The sequence below is a fragment of the Euphorbia lathyris genome, chromosome 5, assembly GCF_963576675.1.
Source record: "Euphorbia lathyris chromosome 5, ddEupLath1.1, whole genome shotgun sequence".
Taxonomy (NCBI): Eukaryota; Viridiplantae; Streptophyta; class Magnoliopsida; order Malpighiales; family Euphorbiaceae; genus Euphorbia; species Euphorbia lathyris.
This window is the reverse complement of record NC_088914.1, coordinates 76,365,279-76,383,528: the sequence shown is the minus strand read 5'-3', so window position 1 is coordinate 76,383,528 and position 18,250 is coordinate 76,365,279. Positions and strand designations below refer to the sequence as shown.

General features: G+C 33.0%; 1 long non-coding RNA gene across 1 annotated transcript; it reads left to right on the top strand.

Moving 5' to 3' along the window:
• Window positions 1-750: 750 nt before the first annotated feature.
• Window positions 751-17,141, top strand: LOC136230857 (uncharacterized). Its single transcript, XR_010689574.1, has 4 exons — window positions 751-970; window positions 1,102-2,302; window positions 2,847-2,938; window positions 16,846-17,141. It is a non-coding gene; the product is annotated as an uncharacterized lncRNA (long non-coding RNA).
• Window positions 17,142-18,250: the final 1,109 nt, after the last annotated feature.

Genomic DNA, 18,250 nt, shown 5'->3' with positions numbered 1-18,250 from the left:
AGGCTTCTCGATCCTTCTCTTGCTGAGTCGTCGTTTTAGTTGATACGGCTACGTTTTGAACTCTTGGGCCGAATGGTATTGATGTGTTGACTTGGGCTTGACTCCCACTTTATGGGCCTTTGGGCTTTTTAATCTCAATGTCTTATACACAATTAAACTCAATATTGAACAAACATATTAGTGTAATAAATCCACTACAAGAAAAATGAGTTATAATAAGCAAAATTTAATAAGGGTGTGAAATACACTTATTAAAAATATATTCTTCATACATATGTAATAAGGATAAATTCTATTACTATATTATTAATAAGCAAAATATTTTTTTATTAAATTTCCCCTTATTAATTCACTTAAAATTTAAAATAATTTTATTTTTATTTACTTAATAAAGTTAAACCCCTTAAGAATTGTATTAGAAAAATGTAAATACTTATTAATTATAATAGTAATAAATAAATCTCTTATTAAAAAGTTTTGATAAAAAAACTAAAATCTGTTGATAATTATATTAGAAATTACAAGGACTTATAAATTGTAATGGTAATAAATAAACCTATTATTAAAAAGTTTTGGTAGTAAATGAAATTCAAATATTAAGAGATAAATCCCTTAATAGAAGTTTTTGTTTTTACCGCCCTCCCCAAATTTCCCTTCCCCCCGAATGCTCCAAAATTTTCAGACTCAAATTCCAAATTGAAATCGTTCCCCGCCCTCTACTGTCAATCCCTAGTTCTTCCATCCCTAATTTACTCTAAAGGCAAATGAATCATTCTTCTGTTCTCTCTTCATCCTTTGTTCTCAAACCCTAATTAACCCGCGCGAGCTCATCTGAACATGGAGATAGGGCTATGTTCTGCACTATTTCATCTCATCGTTCATATGTTTTGTTGTTCGACATTGTCTTTCACTCGAAAGGTCTTGGGAAAATGGTGTAGAGTTTGGTAGTTACGTTTCAAAGTTCTCCTAAGTAAGTCTGCATGTCTCTCTGCATAATAGAAATGACATTTATCCTTCAGCCATTGTTGGTTATTGCTCCCTTATAGAGTTTTTATTCTTCTTGGAGTGTCATATTCTGAAACTTCTTTCATTACTGAACAGGTTTGTCGAGCAACTGTCCAGGCTAGAAAGAAGCCTGCTATTTCTTTTGGAGCACTGTTAGAAGCAGAATGTTGATGATAACAACATTTGAGAGTGCCATTAAGGTATTATTCTATACATATGGGAGTTATGTTGTTTGTGCTACTTGGCTATGTAGGGACGACAATGTTTGATAATGTGTCAAGGGCTTGGTTGCCTTTACTGGTGCTTTAGTTATTGACCTTATCTATGTGCTAATTCATGGTAAAAGAGAGGATTTTATGTTTTCCTTGATGGTTCAGAGTCTTGTGCTCTATTATATTGGTTTCTATTATGCTCAATTTATCTTTTGAATGTTTCATTGTGCTCTGTTATATTAGTTAAGATTGTTTTAGCTATTGATGTTGCTACTTTGATGACTTCTGTTTTGTCTCTAACGAACCCATCTTTATCAAACCTAACTTAAGAACAGCTCAAGCAAGTTATGCTTTATCCTGCCTTACCCAATTATTACTTACTCCTTGTGTGGCTTCAAGAACCATAGCCAATTAAGCCTTGTTAGTACATTTCAAAGGAAATGATGGACTGGAACTAAAGTTAGCAGCATTGTATGATTGCTGCTTTGTTGTTGGGGATTAAGACTGGCTGAACTTTTCTCCTGAATTTTCTAAATAAATAATTGTATGATAAATTCCTCCCCTATTTTATGATTTGCATGATAAGCTATCAACTATCAGTGGAAAATTCTACATTTACATACCCTCTTTAATATTTTCAATTAAACACTTGTTGTATAGTTCTATATTATGTGGTTATCAAGAGCAAGGCAGGGTCTAAAAGAGAGTTTTGATCAGTTTGCCAGCTTTTTGGCTAAGAGTTTTAAGGTACTTGATTCCACTGATTCACTTTGTACAAGCTAGTTTAGAAGGAGGTAAATATCTTCTCTTCTTGTATATGGTTGTTAATAAGTTAATATCCTATAGGTCTTGAAATTTTTGTATGGCTACAACATATCTAATTTTCATTTGGATTTTGATGGCAATAGGAAGTGATCCTGGCATGAAAGCCCAAGGCAGTGGATGTATTCTCACTGGAGCATATGGTACCAATTTAGCATCATTGGGCTTAACAGGGCTTTTGGACACCCGTGTAGTGTTCACTTGTAATGGTAAAGCAAGAACAAGCTCTCTTAAGCTCCAAACTAGCAATTCCCATGGGAATGGTAAGGTCTTTACTTTGTGGGTTTCTTTGTTATGTAGTTTCTACAATTATATATGTTAAGGCATTTTGAACAAAGCTGGAAACAACAAAGATGCATTGACAAAGAACATACTCCAACTACTTATATTCGACAGACATACTTGAGTTTGATGCTATTGTTGTATGTTAGTCGTTTCATTTCAATTTATGAAATGCAAGAGTATGTGGGAATGAAAATTCCTGAGAAAATAACTAAAATTATTAGAAAGATCCAACTAAGTTCCAGCAGGTTGAGAATTGTTTAATATAGTGCTAGAATTTACCAAGTCACATGAACTTAGACCAATTGGTGGAAATTACCATTGAAGCAAACTGATAAACATAACCCAGATGGAACTTAAGCCTAATATTTGAGTTTTTTCCACTCCTAATTGTTTTTTCGGCTTTGTTAAAAATTTATAACTCAAAGATTATATGATTCTATGATATTGATATCTAATTCGGCATTCTAGATTTGCAATTTCCTGACTATGTGCTTCTTTTGCTGTAAAATTGTGGCGAAAAAGTGGGGAAGCTCAATAGGTTGAATGGAGCAAGATTCAAACACCATCTGATGAAGTAGTTGTTCCTTATGATACCTTGGCCCCTGTTCTTGAAGGTATATATCTTTTTCGAAAACTAGTATACTAATGTTATACCTTAATTCTAGTGTACCAGTTCTGTTTCCAGAACTAGTATCTAGTGTCATCACACTATTAGCTTGTCTAGTTTTGTTACTCAATCTAATGTAGTGTCATCACACACAAAATTTTACATGTGTTATGTAACACCCATTTTTAAAAACCGTCAATTTCTGGAATAATAATAAATTTCATTTAATATACTAACAAAACTCAAAAGTGCAATTCCATTACGTTTATAAATGCATTCCAATAAGTTCAAATAAATGAAACCAAATGTTTAAAATTTATTAAAAGTGAGGACAAGCTAGACTATTAGTAATATAAACCTAATAATGACGATCCTACATACTGGCTGATCCATACGAACGTCGCTAGCCTTTTATTCCTGAAAAGTGGTGGTGGCAAGGGGTGAGCTCCCGACTCAATAAGATAGTTAATTAAATACACAGTTCAACAACATGCGCATACAATAGTTTCGTGCATTTAATTTACGGGTTATCAAGCAACAAGTTTATCAATTTAAAATTTTATAGTCTTTTTATTTAAGGGCCCTGCTTACTCTAGTCTAGTAATACCCAATGGTTGCTTGGCCAAAAAAAGCATATCATGGGATACCCTGTCGTAACAAATACCCGGTATCCCGTCTCTTATCTCCAGGTACCCTATCGTAACAAATACCCGGTGTTTATATTTCACGTGATCACAATATTCTTTTTTTTCATTTCAATCGCAACCATTGAATATACTATCCTAGATAAGCTCTTATTCTTATAATTTTTTAGTCCTTCATATTATCCAAAATTTATCAACTGCATTCTATCCCCAATAAGTCTCGGTCTGAACTTCATTCATGTTCTCACAACCATCAATAACAAATTCAATTCATTCACGTCACCGTAATCATCATAAATAAATATCAAGTATACATGTCAAACATATAAACCAAATCAATAAGCAATTATTACACCCAAACATAGAAGCACACATACTATATATTTAATTAACCGCTTGCACATGTCAAACACGAAGATCGAATCAATAGACAATTAATCTCAACCAATCAACATGGCAACAAACATATAAAGAAAGATACTATATATTTAATTAACTACTCACCTTGATTTCGGAAGATAACGCTAGATTAACAAGTGCGAATGACCTATCTTTCATTTAATACATATGTGTTGTCAAATAGAATAAATTCTTCCCTTTTTTTCCCAGAACCTTTAGAATGGTTTGGCGGCACCCTCCATCCAAAAATAAGCTTTCATCCTATTATATATATAAAAGAAGTTTGCCCTACTAATAATTGATTTAAAAGAATTAATTATCTTTTTTTTTAATTGTTAAACACATCACAACACTATCATAACAAGCCCATTTAACTTTTACGGGTCATAAAATTAACTAATTTTATTATTTTTTTCAAACATAATATTTAATATAGAATTATTTTTTTTTCAAATATAGATATATAATATTAAAATTAATAAACCTTAATAATTAATTATTTAAAATCCTAATTTTCTCATGTGTATAATTTTTTTTTACGGGCGTTACAGTTCTTCCCCTCTAAAAAGAAATTTCGTCCCCGAAATTAATGAATTCTTTATAAAGACATACAACCGCTAACCAAAACCAAACCAGTGTAATCAAAACCATATAAGCAAAATCTGTGATAATAAGAATACGAACTAATTGACATTTTAATTATTGAACTATCCTAATAAAAATAAAAGGCTCTCAAAATCATATGGCCATGTCTAAGCTCACAAAATTAGCTTGTAACACATTTTCTATAAATTAGCCTTCTAGTCTTTTACACATTTAAGGAAAATAAATAACTAATTCAACCAAACAATCATTCCAAGCACAATTTAAGAATAGTGCAACCATCACATCTGTTAAAAGTTGACTATATGGAAAAAGAATAACTAAGGAGACTATATTAATTGATAACTAAATGAAATGATTGAATGACGAAGCATTAAGATGAAAGAATAAAATCATAACTGTGTACATCTATAATTAATTAGCACAGGACACCAAAGTCAACTAAACACGTTGTGTAAATCTGATTAAGCATCGGAGGTGCCGTACGTTTAATTATGTACAAACTAGAACTTATTCTCCTTTTCCGAATGTGCTACACTATTTGTAATTTATTTAGGCAAGGTCGTTGAACTTGGTATACGAATCATGTATAATCCATAAGAAACCTAGGGAAAAAAATAGAAGAATAACAATAATCTATTGCTAGTCATCCTGGATCCTTTTTGTAGGTACATAACATGCATCAATTAACAAAATAAGAGAGAAGGAAATTCACTCCTATATATCAGACTTACAACTTTTGACAATTGAAAATTGTACAAAGTATCCTAGTTAGCATAGCTTGATAATAAGAGAAATCTCAGTACAAATAACTTAGGAAACTGAAATAACTCATAACATAAATGCTTAGATACACAAATTAAAAAAAATGAGAAGTATGAGATACAGTTCATCCATATCGAATCATGTCACAGATGCATGAAGTTTAAGGTGTCAATATATTGTAACTAAGAGGTATTTCAATCATATCCGATTACAAAAATGAAACATGGTATATGAATCTGTATAGGATGATGTACTCAAGAGCTGAAGCTTTGAGCCTTAAATTTCACTTAGGACATATCAGGACTGATATGCGATGCAAACAAATAGAAGATGGAAGTTATCAATAGCTAATGTAGTCTAGGAAACCAGATTATGGTAGAATCAATAAGCATAGATGCTAATATCTACATATCAGAAAGAGCTTATTATAGAACTATGGGAGAAAAAGGAAGCGTCATGGTTATATTGTGAGGTTCATATGAAAAATGGACCGTATAAAAATATAGCTTAGAGAAGTAGCAGAAACACAACAGACACAGAGCACCTATCTACTGCTTTCCAGTTGAAATGATCAGATAACTATCAAAGGCTGGGTATTATGAACCTAGAATAGGAAAAGAATGGTGTTTATGTCAGTCGGAAAATGTTGCACTGAATTAAAATGATATCAATATCGAGTGCAGATAGTTTAAGAAATTTTAAAACCATTATAACATTTAGATAATAACAATTGTTTAGTTCATGGTATGAGGAGTAAGAAAGATCAAATTAAAACAAATATTAATTATGATAAACCATCAAGTAGAGATAAATAAGGTCTTATCAATATGAGCATGAGAGGAATTCATCAATATATAGAATGGAGGTAGATCAAACACACTATCATCATGAAAGTATACAAACTGACGAGAAGAACATAGCATGGTGAAGACTCGATTTTTTTTTTCTTTATCACCATGTCAGATTGTTAAAAAAAATATTAGTTAAAGTAAAACTTAATAACACAAGGATAATTATACAACATACCAGACCATAAAAGGAAATCCAAATGATTGGCAGTGCTTATGAAAATGAATGCAATAAGGTCAAAAATTTATACTATATATAATAATAGAAATACGGGAAAAGTAAAAGAGAATTGTTTTTTTTAAATCCGATTTTAACAATGTGCCATACTATGAAAAAAAAAAGAAGAAGCATACCATAAAAGCTGAAATCCATATTCATGTTATTTGGACTTCCTCATGCCCCTTTCAACTCCCTAATGCAATAAATCAAATAAAAAAAAAACAGTAGCCATAAATTATTGTCATTTAAATTCACTTCTAACTAGAGATACTTTCAGCTAGCAGTTCCTTCTCCCTAGCATAGCCATTTTCTAAGGAAATTGGTTATATATCTAGACTAGATGATACGGTATCCTGCATAAGAGTTGTTTTCATATATTGTTTGCAATTGATGATCGAGTTTCGGAAACCATCCAAGCGCTCATCCTAATCCCATTAAGGCCTGCTCCAGTTTCATCTGTTCTACAATCTAGGGAGACGTTGTTCAAATTTGTCCAAAAGGATCAGAGAGCCCAGTTTACATCTAAATCGTATGAGCAATAAGGAGGTGTCCCACATCAATTTTGGTTCTTTTCTCTAATGAAATCTACACCTATGATGGATTTTTTTTTTTTAGGCTTTTCAATAAAAGAATTGAAGGGTTGATTTTATCAATCTATGTAAAGATGATATAGATGATTTTTGGTTGCTCACTTTGGTATTCAAGACTTTATTGCAGATACTATGCTAAACATATCAAGTCACTTTCTATTAAAATGGGACCTTTACTAGAAATAGCAATGGAGAGATGAGAGCGATGCATGAGAAACAGAAAAAAAAATACACGGTTCAAATTAAGACGAGGGAACCACACCGGTGGAAAATGAGAATAATTTAGGACCTTCAGAAATCGATTTAGGACATGAACGATGCATAATTGATATACACCATAATAGTATAAAAAAAAATTTAAATCATATTACAATTTATATCAATTTGTGTATTATTGTTAGAAAAACAATATAATTGAACGGTGTTACATTTTCCACATAACACGGATTTTCGACTAGTTAATATAAAACAAAACACATATGGTTTTACTCTTACTAAACGCTCAGCCAATATGTATCCTAACTCCTTATACTCTACCCATTGGAACGTAAAACTGACGCTCTGATACCATTAATGTAACACCCATTTTTAAAAACCGTCAATTTCTGGAATAATAATAAATTTCATTTAATATACTAACAAAACTCAAAAGTGCAATTCCATTACGTTTATAAATGCATTCCAATAAGTTCAAATAAATGAAACCAAACGTTTAAAATTTATTAAAAGTGCGGACAAGCTAGACTATTAGTAATATAAACCTAATAATGACGATCCTACATACTGGCTGATCCATACGAACGTCGCTAGCCTTTTATTCCTGAAAAGTGGTGGTGGCAAGGGGTGAGCTGCCGACTCAATAAGATAGTTAATTAAATACACAGTTCAACAACATGCGCATACAATAGTTTCGTGCATTTAATTTACGGGTTATCAAGCAACAAGTTTATCAATTTAAAATTTTATAGTCTTTTTATTTAAGGGCCCTGCTTACTCTAGTCTAGTAATAACCAATGGTTGCTTGGCCAATAAAATCATATCATGGGATACCCTGTCGTAACAAATACCCGGTATCCCGTCTCTTATCTTCAGGTACCCTATCGTAACAAATACCCGGTACCTTAACACCCTATCGTAACAAATACCCGGTGTTTATATTTTACGTGATCACAATATTCTTTTTTTTTCATTTCAATCGCAACCATTGAATATACTATCCTAGATAAGCTTTTATTCTTATAATTTTTCAGTCCTTCATATTATCCAAAATTTATCAACTGTATCATAATCGATTTCCATTCTATCCCCAATAAGTCTCGGTCTGAACTTCATTCATGTTCTCACAACCATCAATAACAAATTCAATTCATTCACGTCACCGTAATCATCATAAATAAATATCAAGTATACATGTTAAACATATAAACCAAATCAATAAGCAATTATTACACCCAAACATAGAAGCACACATACTATATATTTAATTAACCACTTGCACATGTCAAACACGAAGATCGAATCAATAGACAATTAATCTCAACCAATCAACATGGCAACAAACATATAAAGAAAGATACTATATATTTAATTAACTACTCACCTTGATTTCGGAAGATAACGCTAGATTAACAAGTGCGAATGACCTATGTTTCATTTAATACATATGTGCTGTCAAATAGAATAAATTCTTCCCTTTTTTTTCCAGAACCTTTAGAATGGTTTGACGGCACCCTCCACCCAAAAATAAGCTTTCATCCTATTATATATATAAAAGAAGTTTGCCCTACTAATAATTGATTTAAAAGAATTAATTATCTTTTTTTTTAATTGTTAAACACATCACAACACTATCATAACAAGCCCATTTAACTTTTACGGGTCATAAAATTAACTATTTTTTTTTTTTTTTTCAAACCTAATATTTAATATAGAATTATTTTTTTTCAAATATAGATATATAATATTAAAATTAATAAACCTTAATAATTAATTATTTAAAATCCTAACTTTCTCATGTGTATAATTTTTTTTACGGGCGTTACATGTTATTGAAATAACCGTTGGAGGGAAACGGCTTCCTGTCGCTGTCACTCTGGATGTGCTCAGCGTCGTTGGCCAATAGAATTCTCGCATCTTCTGTCTTCGTCAGTCTTCGGCAGAATGTTTCGCCATTTAAGGAAAAGTCCATGAGACAGCTTTCTGCGCCTTCTGAACTTTTCCCAAAGTAGAAATACTTTGTCTAGAAGTTGAACATTGCCTGCCGCTGTCCAGACTGCTTTGTCGTCCAACTCAGCAGCTTCTTCTTGAAGCTTTTGCCACGAAGGCTTCTCGATCAATCTCTTGCTGAGTCGTCGTTTTAGTTGATACAGCTACGTTTTGAACTCTTGGGCCGAATGGTATTGATGTGTTGACTTGGGCTTGACTCCCACTTTATGGGCCTTTGGGCTTTTTAATCTCAATGTCTTATACACAATTAAACTCAACATTGAACAAACACATTAGTGTAATAAATCAAAGCTTTTTAAATTTAATGTGTTTAGAATATTTTTATCATTACTTAAATAATTTTGTCAAATCAAAATCATGTGGAAAGGTGTTTCAACAAACTCCCCTATATTGATGTTGGCAAAAATATTCAGTCGAAGAACTCAGTGTTGAGCTCCCTCATGATAGTTGACCTTATTTTATCAAATAACTCCCTCGTAAGGGTTGAGCCACTGACTTAGTTTTACTCAAAACATTTCAAGGTTTAGTTGAGTAAGTCTAAGGTCAGTTATCAGAGATAGGTCAGCTCATGGAACATATTCTATTTAACTCAGTTTTACGCGGAAGGTTTAAACATCAGAGAGCGCTGAGTAAGCTTTGTTCAATGAGTTTTAGTTAAGTGGACATATAAGAAGTGGTCAACATGTATGATCAACACAGCAGACATATCATTAATTAATATAGACAGTGTAGCACAGTTGATTTAATGAAGATGCGTTTTAACAAATTATATCAATCACTTAAGTAAGCATCACATAAGAGTAGTCAGTATGAAAGAGATGCATATAATTTGTTTTGAATTTAAAGTCAGCACAACAAGGTTCACACAAAAAAATATAGATATAAAGGTTCAAAAAGCTAGCTATCCTAGACAACTTAAGCTACTTTTGTTTGCCCTTGCCCTTGTGTTGCGGCTGACTAACTGAGGCTTGTTGAGTTCTTGGGGCTTGTTCTTTCTCCCCCGTTTTGCCATCATCAGGTTTGGGAATGAAGGTGGAGTCAATTGCAGCTTGAGTGAGGCGCTGAGAAAATGCCTTCAGCTTTCTCGTGCTTTCATTCATTCCGTCGAAAATTGGAACACCATCATCCACAATGGATCGAGCAATTCCGATTGATGCAGCACTCAGCATGCTTAAGACAGCAGCTTGAGACTTGCCAATCCAGTGCATGTTTTCAGTGAGCATGGAAAAGGCTTGATGAAACATCTTTAGCAAAGAGGAGTCATAATACTCACGCTGAGCGTTGATTTCGCGCACATTGCTAAAAGTTGCTCGAGAATACTTCAGAATCTTGTTGGTTTTAAGCTCATCAGTTGCCATCTCTTGTCTATTTAAGTTCAGCAGACGCACAGCCTCGCTAATTTGCTCAATGGAGCATTGAGAGGAAGTGGAAAGCTGGTGATTGGTTTTCTCTTGCTCGGTGTGAAGCTGGCTGAAGAGATGTTGTACTTCGATAGAAGTGGCATATGCTGACTTCGCAGCTGACAGTTGATGAAACTCCCTTTGCAATGAGTTTATATGGTTGACCATGGTCAGCTGGAGTTCGGCCAGCTTTAGTATAGAGTCCTGCCTGGGCTGTTGAGATTGTAGTGTAGTCATGACACTCAGAAGATCCTGCATACCTTTGATCTCGGTGAGAAGCCGGATATGATCAGCCAGATAATGACGCAGAATTGACAGCTCCTCAAATAGCAAATTTGAAGAATTTCAAAAAGAAGGACCAACAAGCTCTCTCTCTAATCCATGTGTCTCTGGATGAGAATATGTTCGTGAAAATTTCTACTGCAACAACAACAAAGGAGGCATGGGAGATTCTCGAAAATTCATTTAAAGGGAAAGATAAAATAGTCAAGGTGCGTTTGCAAACCTTAAGAAGTGAGTATGAGAAACTCAAGATGAATGAGTCAGGGAAAATTGATGAGTTCTTTAATAGAACCTTGGTAATTGTAAATCAGTTGAAGAGATATGGAAAAAAATGGAGGATGTTCTTGTGATAGAAAAAATCCTTCGTTCTTTAACTCAGAAATTTGATTACATGGTGACTGCCATTGAGGAATCAAAGGATCTGGAGACTATGTTTGTAGATCAATTCTTGGGTTCGTTACAAGCCCACGACGAGAGATTAAAAAATAGAGAAGAACCTGTCACTCAGGTGTTGCAGGCGAAACTGGATTTGAATGATAAAGAAGAAAAGAAGCAATTTGAAGGTGGATATGGAAGAGGAAGAGGACGAGGAAGATCACGAAGTAGAGGCCGTGGCTGGAATCGTGGATATAATGGAAAAGGTAGAGGTGGCAAAAATTTCCATAATAACGAAGCCACAAATAATCCACAATGGAATGCAAGATGACATGGTAGAGGCCACAATTTTCAAGGCCGTGGAAATAATTGGCATGGCCGTGATAAATCTCGTGTGCAATGTTACAATTGTCAAGAATTTGGGCATTATGCTGTTGAGTGTAAATCTAAACCTTATAAAGATGAACAAGCCAATTTTGTCGAGGTTGGCGATGAAGAATCAACTTTGTTGCTGACATGTAGCGAAGATGAAGCAAGGAGCAATGAGTCTTGGTATCTAGACTCAGGAGCAAACAATCATATGACGAGAAATAAAGAAGTGTTTTATAAACTTGATGAATCTAAGAAAGGAAGTATTTCTTTCGGTGACAAAACAAAAGTTCCAATTGTGTGCAGCGGTGACATTCTTATCAAACTGGAGAATGGAGATCATCAATTTATTTCTCATGTTTATTATGTTCCATCTTTAAAATCCAATATTTTGAGTATTGGACAACTTTTGGAGAAAGGTTATGAGGTGGAAATGAACAAGAATGGGCTGGTTATGAAAGATGGAAAGAAAAAAATGATTGCAAAAGTTCCTCTGTCTGTAAACAAGATGTTCAAATTAAAGATCAGCAGTGATCGTCCTATGTGTTTGAAAGCTTTGTCAGATTCTGCATGGCTGTGGCATCTCAGAATGGGTCACTTGAATTCTGGTGGACTGGAGCAAATGTGCAAGCAACAAATGGTGCATGGATTACCTTCTATAAATCATCCCAATCAGATTTGTGAAGGGTGTATGTACGGGAAGCAATCCAGAAGGAGTTTTACAAAGGAGTCTTTGTCAAACACATCAAAACCACTTGAATTGGTGCATGCAGATATTTGTGGTCCAATTAATCCGAGTTCACATGGAGGAAGCCGATATTTCTTATTATTTATTGATGATTATACTCGCAAAACGTGGGTTCATTTTTTGAAGGCAAAATCTGAAGCATTTGAAGTGTTTAAAAAATTCAAAGCACTAGTTGAGAATGAAAGTGACTTGAAGATTCAATCATTGCGAACTGATCGAGGAGGAGAATTCACATCTCAGAAATTTAATCAGTTCTATGATTATAATGGTGTTCATCGATTTCTTACTGTTCCAAGATCTCCTCAACAAAATGGTGTCGTGGAATGGAAAAATAGAACCATTCTTAACATGACTCGAAGCATGTTGAAGTGCAAAGGTATGCCAAAAGAATTCTGGGCAGACATGTGCAGTTTATTTAAATAATAGAAGTCCTTCAAAGAAGCTTTTGCGAAAGACCCCTAATGAAGCATGGTGTGGAAAGAAACCAAATATTTCTCACGTAAAGTTATTTGGTTGTCTTGGTTATGTTCATGTTGTTGACGAATTAAGAAGCAAATTAGATGATAAAAGTGAGAAGATGGTGTTTATTGGCTATGCAAAAAATTCCAAAGGTTATAAATTTTATAATCCTCGGAATGGAAAAGTTGTGAGAAGCAGAGATGCAGAATTTCAAGAAGAAAGTTCCTGGAATTGGGAGATTGCAGAAGATGAAAATTATGATTTTCTTCCTATGTATGATGATGATTTTGAGGTCAAAATGAAGATGTAATTATCACACCACCAAATTCACCTTCCACATCTTAGACAAATATGACAGACTCATCCCTAGAAAGTTCATCAGAAATGCAGCCTCAAATGAGAAGCTTGAGTGAGATTTATGCAGAAACTGAAGAAGTAGATAATGCTACTTTATTCTGTTTGTTTGTTGATACAGAACATGTACAATTTGAAGAAGTTGTTCAGGAAAAGAAACGGAGACAAGCAATGGATGAAGAAATAAATTCCATAAAGAAGAATGACACTTGGGAATTGACAACATTGCCAAAGGGAAAACAAGCTGTAGCAGTGAAGTGGATTTTCAAAATAAAGAAAAATGGCAAAGGAAAAGTGGAGAAGTATAAAGTTCGCCATGTTACAAAAAGTTTTTCTCAAAAGGCCGGAATTGATTATGAAGAAATGTTTGCTCCGGTGGCTCGAATTGAGACAATTCGATTAGTTATTTCTTTGGCAGCTCAACAAGGATGGAAAATTCACCAAATGGATGTCAAATTAGCATTCTTAAATGGAACTCTTGAAGAAGACGTTTATGTGAATCAGCCATTGGGTTACACCGTCAAATGTCAAGAAGAAAAGGTGCTGAAATTAAAAAAGGCTTTATATGGCCTTAAGCAAGCTCCAATGGATTGGTATTCTTGCATCGATGGCTATTTCCAGAAGAATGGCTTCACAAAATGTCCATATGAGCATGCTTTGTATATTAAGGAGAATGGGGATGGAAAAATCATGTATGTGTGCTTGTATGTTGATGATTTAATTTTCACAGGATGTGATCAAAACATGATTGAAGAATTTAAGAAGTTGATGACAAACAATTTTGAGATGACTGATTTGGGACTGATGTCATATTATTTGCGCATTGAAGTTAAGCAAAGTGATGAAGGTGTCTTTTTGTCTCAAAAGTTTTATGCCGAAGCTATTTTCAAAGAATTCAAGATGGATAAATGCAATTCAGCTTCTACACCAGTGGATTATCGAAATAAGTTGTCAAAGCATGATGCTGAAGAAAAAGTGAATCCAACTTTGTTTAAAAGGTTGGTTGGAAGGCTGAGATTTTTGACATGTACAAGGCCAGATATCTTATATGGTGTTGGACTCATTAGTCGTTATGTGGAGGTTCCAACCTTGACTCACATGGAGGCAGCAAAATGAATACTTTGATACATTAAAGGTACATTGGATTATGGTTTATTTTACTCTTCCCAAAACAATTTCAGATTGTATGGATTCAGTGATAGTGATTGGGGAGGAGATGTTGATGATAGAAAGAGCACAACTGGTTTTGTGTTTTTTTTATGGGAACTGCTATTTTTGCTTGGAGTTCTAAGAAACAAGCAATTGTTACACTTTCAACATGTGAAGCAGAGTATGTTGCAGCAGCTTCTTGTGTTTGTCATGCAATATGGTTGAGACGGATGTTAAAAAGTTTGAAGTTTACTCTAGATGGAGCAACTGATGTTTTTGTTGATAATAAGTCAGCTATTGCGTTGGCTAAAAATCCAATCTTTCACGATAGAAGCGAACACATTGACACCAAGTATCACTTCATTAGAGAATGCATTGGAAGAAAAGAAATTCAACTCAAGCATGTACCATCCAAAGATCAAATTGCTGATATTTTTACCAAAGCTTTGAAGTTGGAAGATTTCAGCAGATTGAGAGTTGTTCTTGGTGTTACTAGGGGATAAAAAAATATTATAAGTTTAAGAGGGTGTGTTGAATTAATAAACTTATCATTAATAGAGTCTTTAATTTGGTTCATTGTATTGTTCAAGAGTCATTTCTATATTTATCAAGAGTTGTGTTGTTTTACAAAGAGTCATCTGTATTTATAGAGAGTTATTGTGTTTACCAATAGTCATATCTGTAATGTATAAATACCTTTGAATTAAAGTAGTAAGGCAAGAGAATTTTCTTCTAGCAATTATACTCTTCCCTGTACATTTGAAAGTTTATTTATTTGATCCAACATCATCACACCCAAACCCTAAACCCTAAGACAAAGTAGATCTACAGACAAATAAATCCACACACTTAAGTAATCAAACAAACTGCTAAATTAAATTAAATCCACACACTCATCTAACAAATTTAGTCATAAATTGTTTTTAATTATAAGAATTAAAACTAAAAACATCATCCAAATCATCAAAAGTATAGCTCTAATCATGCAACAAAAACTTAAGATTAAATCCTTCGAAATATATGAGTCAGAGACTCCCAAACAAAAATCAATTAAAGGACTTTTATTTTTCTTCTTATATATCAAGGGTTTATCAACAAAATAACACTCATTCATCAAGCATAAGAAATATATATAATGAAATGAAAAAATGGTTTCAATTTCCTGGAGGATACAAAATCATAATCAATGCCAAAATCATAATCTATAATCACATAAAGTTTGACTATTATAGATGAAAATACTTCATCCAAACAAGAAAAATAAGAAAAACGATGTGAAAAACAGAACTTTGATGAACAGATGAAAACGCTTCATCCAAACAAGCAAAATGTTGAGAAAAAGAAAAAGAAAAACTGTTGATTTCATTTGATTTTGATGAATAAATGATAATCAAAAGACAGAAAGAAGAAAAAGATAGATTTGAATGAGAGATTAAACATACCTAGAAGAGAGAAAGCAGTGGGGAATGGTAAAGAATGAAGCAAAGACAGATAGATAGAAAACACTCGGACCTTTTTTTTAAAACAAAAATGGTACTCTCTCTTCATTTTTACATCAATTTTAACCTAATATATTGTACCTATATATCTATATTTTTGTAAATTCAAGTAATAATCAGAAATATACTTCTAAGTAAAAATAGTTCTTCTTGAATTTTTTGAAGCAAAATCACTAAACATTTATAATCAACATTTTCAATGGATAATAATGCTAATCCATTTAATCTTTCTTTCTCGTGACATAGTTGATCGTAAATATGATTTAAGTAACTTTAATTTTGAAAAACTCATTTCTGCAGATGTAGTATGATTGTTGTTGTTACCAGAAATATGGAATCTAGAGAAGATGATTTGCAAATTGTAAGGCAGTGTTAATTTGAAAGAGTTAGAGAATATGAATAGACGATATGATAAGATAGCGTAGAAAAACTTTTTATTAAGGTTTTACCAATTAGGAGTTTAAATGGTAATTGAATTATTTTTTTTCAGTTAATGCTTATCTATTCTAACGTCTCTTTTACATTGAAAATAACAATTATCAATCCAATGCTAAACGTTTTTTCTTTTTATTTTTTATTACTGTCTTTTGTTTGCTTAGTTTAATTAATGTCCTTTTGTGGATTTCTTTTAGTTTATATTTTTATTTATTGAAAGAACGTTTGAATTTTTATAAATGCCCTTTTATTTTTTTATTTTTCTTTTTGAACACACACACACACACACACACACACACACATATATATATATATATATATATATATATATATATATATATATATATATATATAATAGTGTCCCTAACATTTGGAGACCATGTGCGGTCGCACTTCCTGCATGCCCTCATGGCCGGCTGTTATCGTCGTAATTTATAGCATTTTTAGTATTTAGTTACTAGTTATTTTGTACCATTTTAATAAATTTTAATAATTTTTTTGTTTATTTTCTTCATTTTATGTATCTAAGCCACTTTGTGTGTTTTTTAGGCACTTTCGTAAGATTTTCGGCACAAATAACCAAGTCAGGGATTAAAGCGACAACTCGGGAGTAAAAAGGACCAGAAAAATGAGTTTTAGTGACACCTAGCGTGCACCTCGTCGCGGATGGGTGCTGTAAGATAAAAGTCCAATTGTTCACACTAGGACAAATTTGACACATATTTTCGTATTTTCAACTTATCTCCCTCATACGGACTCAGATTGAGGCCATTCAAAATTTGTTGGAAAGATAAGAGAAAGATCTACAAATGACTAATAATAATCATCTCCAAATTCGAAGTGTATCAGGTCCAGAAAATTATCAAGTTGATGAACGTATTGAAGCCTATGATTTCCTTTCCCACCTTTACACATTTCAACTCCTAAATTGTCAAAGTCTTCCACCAACGTCTCTTAAAGGATGAATTCAGAAGATTAGGGAGTGGGAAGATATAATGAGACTTGGTCTTTGGAATTATGTGTGTCATTTTACTAGAAAGGGAGACCTTGAGAGCCATTTGAAGACACACCAAGCTTAGGCTAAATTCCTCCCTCTATAATGTTATTTTGCTGATTTTTCTCTTTAAAGATCAGTTGTATTTGTTGTTGTGATTGTTGTTGTTGTGCTCAAGTTGTTATTTGTGCAAAAGTTCATCCAATAAAAGTAAGTTTTAAGTTATCGAAGAAGTTCGTTCGGCAATCGTCATTACGGTTTCTTCTAAACTTCAATCTCTTTTATTACTATGAACTCCATTATCTATCTTTCTAAGGTGTGTTTTAATCTAATTATGGGTTAAAACCCCCTTAACTAAGGCTAAAAGCGGATCTTAACCTTAATTATGTGGCATTTAACCTATTTAAGCTATGTTTATCTTTGAGAACTAACTTATGATTCTTAATGCTTGTAGATGATGTGCCCAATTCCTACTTGAATATGATTAATCGTTTATATTGACCGTGATTAAATTGATTAATCAAAATACATAAGTTGGACCTAATGACCATTTAGTGTGGCTTATTGGTTTTCCAAGGTTTTTCATGAATCTTAGTACAAATCATAGATTTATTACTTGAGCCAGACCAAGGGAAAGTAATAAATCGAGGTTTGAAACTAAGAAAACTTAATGCTTCTTTGGATTAATTACTTGAGCCGAACCAAGGGAAAGTAATTAATCGAAAGTTTAGCACTAATTACTCGAGCGGTTTTTCTTGAAGCTTAAGTAATCACTTTAACCAGACCAAGTAATCACTTTAACCAGACCAAGGTAAAGTAGGTTAAAAAGGTTTAGATTAATAAAACTTAATGCTTCTCTAGATTAATTACTTGAGCCGGACCAAGGGAAAGTAATTAATCGAGAGTTTAGAGCCAATCTCGAGAATCTATTAGTTAATAAAAAAAATTGTCATCTTAAAA